At 45.1% G+C, this 5,997-nt stretch overlaps 1 protein-coding gene across 1 annotated transcript in view; it reads left to right on the top strand.

The window, feature by feature from the left end:
• The first annotated feature begins 6 nt into the window (after positions 1-6).
• Positions 7-5,997, top strand: part of SHROOM3 (shroom family member 3) — a 58,270-nt gene continuing 52,279 nt past the window's right edge. The window contains exon 1 of the mRNA XM_003790065.3: positions 7-96. The gene's annotated coding sequence lies outside the window, so the exon portion shown is untranslated. The remainder of the gene's footprint in view (positions 97-5,997) is intronic.

Genomic DNA, 5,997 nt, shown 5'->3' with positions numbered 1-5,997 from the left:
TACCTCTGAGACGGTCAGCCCAGAGCCGCTGACCTCTGGCCCCCAGCACAGGAAGGCCGCGTGGGCAGCAGGGGTTAAACTTCGGCTGAAGCACAGGTAAGAGGCGAGAAGAGAGGCTCTAGAGGAGGGAAACAGGAGGGGGACAGCTGAGAGGCAGAACGGGGAGGTCGGATACAAGCTGGGCGTGCAGAAGATGATCTCAGTGGCGCTCCTGGCACCAGATTCTGAAGAACTCTGAAGTCCTTGGGAATTAATTGCGGGATCCCATAAATCATTCAACTAAAATGTTTTGATTTTTTTGTAGTAACATTTAGCTTAAAACAGAAATACGTACAGGCGTATAAACTTTTGTTAAAAATAAAGGTCCAAACACATATGCTAGCTGAGGCCTCCCCAGGGTCAGGATCATCAGTGTCCCATCTTCCCCTTCATCTTGTCCTCCAGGGCAGTAACGTGCTTGGAGCTGTCATCTGCCATAACAGTGCTTTTTTCTGGAATACTCCTGAAGGACCTGTCTGAGGCTGATTTGTAGTTAAGCCTTTCTTTCTTTTTTTTTACTAAGTAGGAGTACACTAAAATAATAACAGCACAGTATAGTAAAAATATGAATCAGTAACAGTTATTTATCATCATCCAGTATGACGTGCTGTGCATAATTGTGTGTGTTATACTTTACACGACTGTCAGTCAGTGGTTTTGCTTACACCGGCGTGCATCACCCCCTGGTGGGGGGGGAGTTGTTGTGCCCCCCGCCGCATTGTTGCGGCGGTGATTTTTTTGGTCGATCTTCGTGTCTCGGCTCCATCGTAGCCTTACGGGAACCACCATGGCTTCGTCTAGAGCTGGTGACTGTACATTGTCAGCCGTGTTAGCAGTTCCTGCCTCTTTCCTTCTCCCAGAGGCCTCTGCAAGCCAAGTGTTACTGATGTTGGACTGATCCAGGGCACTGGAGATCTGACCATTCAGTTACATTCAGATCCTAAATCCTGTTTGTTTTGTTTTCTAGTTTTTGTTTTGAAGTTATTTTAGACTCATGGAAAATTATAAAATGAGTGCAGGGATTCCTGTTTATCTGTCTCCCAGCTTTCTCTAATGTTTCCATCTTTGATAACCATGGTACAGCCCTGGTATCATCCTATTCACTGCAGACTTTAAAACTTTGTAAGGTACAGACTTTATTCATATTTTACCATTTTCCCCCATGAATGTCCTTTTCTGTTCTGGGGTTAAATTGTGTTAAATTGTCCTTCAGCCCCTCTAATCTACATTATTTCCCTAGTCTTTCCTTGGCTTTTATGACCTTGATTTTTTTTTTTTTTTGACAGTCTCACTATGTCGACCTGGGTAGAGTGCTGAGGTATCACAGCTCACAGTAACCTCCAACTCTTGGGCTTAAGAGATTCTCTGGCCTCGGCCTCCCAAGTAGCTGGGACTACTGGTGCTGGCCACAACACTTGGCTTTTTTTGGTTGCAGTTGTCATTGTTGTTTAGCTGACCCGGGGCTGGGTTCGAACCCACCAGCCTCAGTGTGTGTGGCTGGCGCCCTACTCCCTGAGCTACAGGTGCCGCCTGACCTTGACATTTTGATGAGTGCTGGCCAGTTATTTTGCAGAATGCCTTCTGTTTGGGTGTGTCTGATTTTTCTCATGTTTACATTGAGGTTATGCATTTTTGGCAAGAATACCACAGGAGTCACGTTGCATTTCTTAGTGGGTCATATCAGAGGTTACACAATGTTGTATATTTGGCCACAGGTGATATTAACCTTGATCGCTTGGTTACAGCGAAGTCTGCCAAGATTTTCTACTGTAACTTTCCTATGTGTCTCTTTGTAATTAAAATACTGTTGGGGAGATCACTCTGAGGCTGTGCAGATATCCTGTTTCTCATACTGTCTCCACTGGTTTTCACATTTATCTGTCTGTCTATATTTTGACAAGTATTCCCATAATATTCTAAATTTGAGTCTGTGTCCCCTTCATTCCTTCTACATTTATTAACTCTAATCCTTCTGTGAGGGAGAGTTGTTCCTTCTCCTCCATTCACTTATTTATTCAACTACTGATTTATTTCAGTACAAATTCCTTCATATTTATTTATTTATTTTTTGTTGAGGCAGAGTCTCACTATGTCGCCCTAGGTAGACTGCCATGGCATCACAGCTCACAGCAACCTCAAACTCTTAGGCTTAAGCCATCCTCTTGCCTCAGCCTCCCAAGTAGCAGAGACTGCAGGCGTCTGCCACAACACCCAGCTATTTTTTGTTGCAGTTGTCATTGTTGGTTAGCTGGCCTGGGCCAGTTTCAAACCCACTGCCCTTGGTGTATATGGCTTTATTTTATTCCGTGGGTACTGCAGTTATTCAGCACTACTGTTACTTATTTTGTTATGGAAATTGTTCTGGTTTGGGCCATTGGGTGTTATTTCACACTGACTGTGGTCTCAGTCCTGTCTGGAACTGTGGGAAGGGGTGAGGTGATGACGTTTGGTTCCCACACGGAGAGACAGCTGACAGGCCGCTCTGTCATCGTCTTCTTAGGAGTCTGAACAGTGTTGAAGTGGGAGGTGGGGGCAGGGCGTTGAGCAAGTCTAATTAACGACTCAGCACAGAGGCCTCGGCTCTGATGTTGGAATTGGAAGGTGCTGGGGTCATCTCATGAACCAGTCCAAGTCCAGCGGGTCACAGGTATGTGCACCTCCTTCTTCATGGAGGGAAGAACTAGAAAGGATGTTCTTACTTTCTGATAAGACAAGAGAAAGAGTGGAAGGGAGCAGTCCCTCCCCGCAGGTGTGCACAGGGACTAGCCAAACAACCACCTGAGAAGGAGGGAAGGTGTCGTGGCCCAGGGCTCAGCACTCAGAGATCCACACCCAGCTGGACTGACTGCTCTTTGCCAGTAGGAATCCTTACACTCCAACTTATTCTGGAAAAACCTTTTCCTTAAAATCTGTCAAGCCTTGCGCTGGGGTAGTTCAGTGAGTTAGCTGGTAAAGGAGACAAAAAGTTCCGGCTGAGAAGGGGAAGATTTTCCAAGCCAGCGCTTTCCTCTGTACACTTTCCATTCCTTCCTCCCCTCTCCCACTGGTCTCTGCCATCATTGTAAAAACAGATCTAGTCATCAGGCATTTGCTCCTCCGTGGTGATAAGTTGTGTGCTGTGTGAAGTCACTCAAAGTGAACAGACGAAGGAGCAGCTCAAGGTCTGACTTCTGAGTCATTCTCAACTGAGTAGCGAGGCCGGCTATGCTGACACTTTCCCTTGGCAGTGAGTCCCGCTGGTGCTGGTGCCGCTGACTTAGTGTCCTCCTCGTTACAGTGTGCCTGGGAAGCCACCTCCAGACACCGTCGGTCGTAGGACCTCTGCCTCAGGTGCCTCCCAAGCTGTGGGAAGCTTAGAGCAGCCAGTGCACAGCGGCGGCTTTGCGTCTGGAGTGGGGCACGGGCTTAGCAGCGAAGGTTGTCTCAGGAGCCTTCCTGATTTCCGTTTGATGCTTTCTATCATCAGATCCTTTCTCCTGCTTTCCTCCTCCTCCTGCCCCCAGAACAGAAGTCTGCCTTTCCTGAGCTGTGTGCTATTGCCCGAGGTGCTGGTCCTTCTCAGGGCAAGTCAGGAAGGGTCGCCTTCTCTCTTCTCTCTTACAGAGCAGAAAGTGAGTTTTAATTGGCCAGTTCACAGAGGTGACTGTCATTGAGAGTTCCTCCCACTTGGCTCTGAGCTCCCAGGTTCAGGGTTGTTCAGGCTATCTGCACAGGGAATGGCCCTCCCACCTGGGAGGAGGAGAAAGAGCGGCAGCAGGGCAAAGTGTCATTTGTCCCACTCCTGAATGGAACATCCACTTGGCCAGAGGGTTGCTCTCCAGAGTGTTTCCGGGTGCCGCTGGGTAAGTCCAGGACTCTGCTAGAATGAGGTTCAGAGCCTTTCTTTGCAGGATTCCCCTGATGAGCCTTTCACAGGTGTCTTCTTGATGTCTTGATATATCTGTTGATAAAGAAAAATACCAACCACATGTTCAATTTAAGCCTGTTTTCTACACTGTCACAACAGTTTTCACAATTTGAGCATCTCACACGGTTCAGTATGCTATTAATATTTCTATTTGGGAGTTTTCAATTTCTTGTATGGAAGTGCAGTTGCCTTATTTCTTAAGCTATGCCTATCTAGAGTGGCCTTTTAACCTGTTCAAATTAGAAAATGTTTTTTGTTGTGTACTTGGTGGTTTTGCTTTCCCCTTTCCCTGGGGTATCTCAGAGTAACTGGCTCTGTTTTTCACCGAGAAGGGCTGTGTCCCATGTACTAGTAGCCAAGTTCTTCTCTGTTCTCCCTCTGACTGTCTTTTATTTTACTTCATTTTACCTTGACTGATTCCTGCTCAGATGCTCTTCCTTTCTTTATGCAGATCGGAGTTTCTCACCCCGTCATCTTCTTTCTCTCTAAAGAACGTTTCTTGCAAGGTGCGTCTACTGGCGGGAAATCCTTCCATTTTTATTTGTTTAAGCAAGTTCTTATTTCTCTTTCACTTTTGAAGAATAATTTCCCAGGACGCAGAATCTATATTGGTGGATCTCCCCCCAGTGCTTTAAATATTTCACTCGGCTCTCCTCTTGCTCGCATGATTCTGGAGGAGAAATCGGATGTAATTCTCCTTTCCCCTCTCCGTAAAGCCCCCAGCCCCCACCCGCCTTCTTTCCGGCTCCTTTTCTTTATCTTTGATGTTCTTTCTGTAGTTTGAAAACGATATGCCCAGGTGTCGTGTTCCGGAATTTATCCTGCATGGTGTTCTGTGAGCTTCCTGGAGGTGCGGTTTGGGGTCTGACGTTAATTTGGGGGGATTTTCAGTCATTGTTTCAAGTATTTCTTGGGCTCTTTTCTTTCCATTCTGGAATTCTCATCACGTGTATGGTGCATCCCTTATAGCTCTCTCTCAGCTCTTGGATATTCTGTTCTGGAATATTTTTAGTTTTCTTTTTCCTCTTTGCTTTTTGATAGTGGAGGTTTTTGTTGAGATACCTCAAGCTCAGATATTCTTTCCTCAGTCCTGTCCAGAATACAGGTGTCGGGGCCTGGGGTCTTTGGGAAATCAAGTCTGTTAAAATAAAATGAAGGAATAGAAAAGGAAGCTGTGGGGATATTCTCAAGCATACAGAAAAGGTAGTATCTTCTCATTCGACTTGTACACATAGAAAGAAGTATTGTCTGACGTTGCCCATTAATTGTACTTATTTAACTACATCACAGTTGAAGGTTTAAATACTTCATTTTATTTTCCCTTATTTAAAATAATTTGGATTTAGCTTTTATCCTTACATAATCTTGATTTGAAATTTTTGTTCACTGCCCTGCTTAATCCCAATGCTTGTTTGTAGGGATGCTTTTACTTAAAAGAAAACGTGATATGGAAAATACAGTAGATGCAGTGGTGTGGTAAGCTTCTGCATCTCAAGCTGACTTGAATATATATGTATATGTGTATGTGTATATGTATATATATATATTTTTTTTTTTTTTTTTTTTGAGACAGAGTCTTAGTATGTTGCCCTTGGTAAAGTGCCATGGCATCACAGCTCACAGCAACCTCCAACTCTTGGGCTTCAGCAATTCTCTTGCCTCAGCCTCCCAAGTAGCTGGGACTACAGGTGCCTGCCACAATGCCCAGCTTTTTTTTTTTTGCAGTTGTCATTGTTGTTTAGCTGACCCGGGCCGAGTTTGAACCCGCCTGCCTTGGTGTGTGTGGCTGGTGCCCTACCCACTGAGCTACGGGTGCTGAGCCTGACCTGAATATTATTATGGGCGTACATTTTATCATTATACCATGTTAAAGGTAAAAAAGAAAATATAAACTGCTTATATTATAAAATACACTCATACATAGAGAGAGATTACAGGGCTGGTTTTTCAAGTTTTATTTGGCTTTCTTTCACCTGAAAGTGAATAAGAGAGAACATTCTTCTGAGTTTTATTATATGTTCCCCAGTGTCAGGTCCCGTGTGAGCAGCCGA

The sequence above is a fragment of the Otolemur garnettii genome, unplaced genomic scaffold (genome assembly GCF_000181295.1).
Source record: "Otolemur garnettii isolate 467f Iridium unplaced genomic scaffold, OtoGar3 scaffold00039, whole genome shotgun sequence".
In the NCBI taxonomy this organism is placed as follows: Eukaryota; Metazoa; Chordata; class Mammalia; order Primates; family Galagidae; genus Otolemur; species Otolemur garnettii.
Note: the sequence above shows the minus strand (reverse complement) of the source record. Positions and strands in the feature narration are given on the sequence as shown.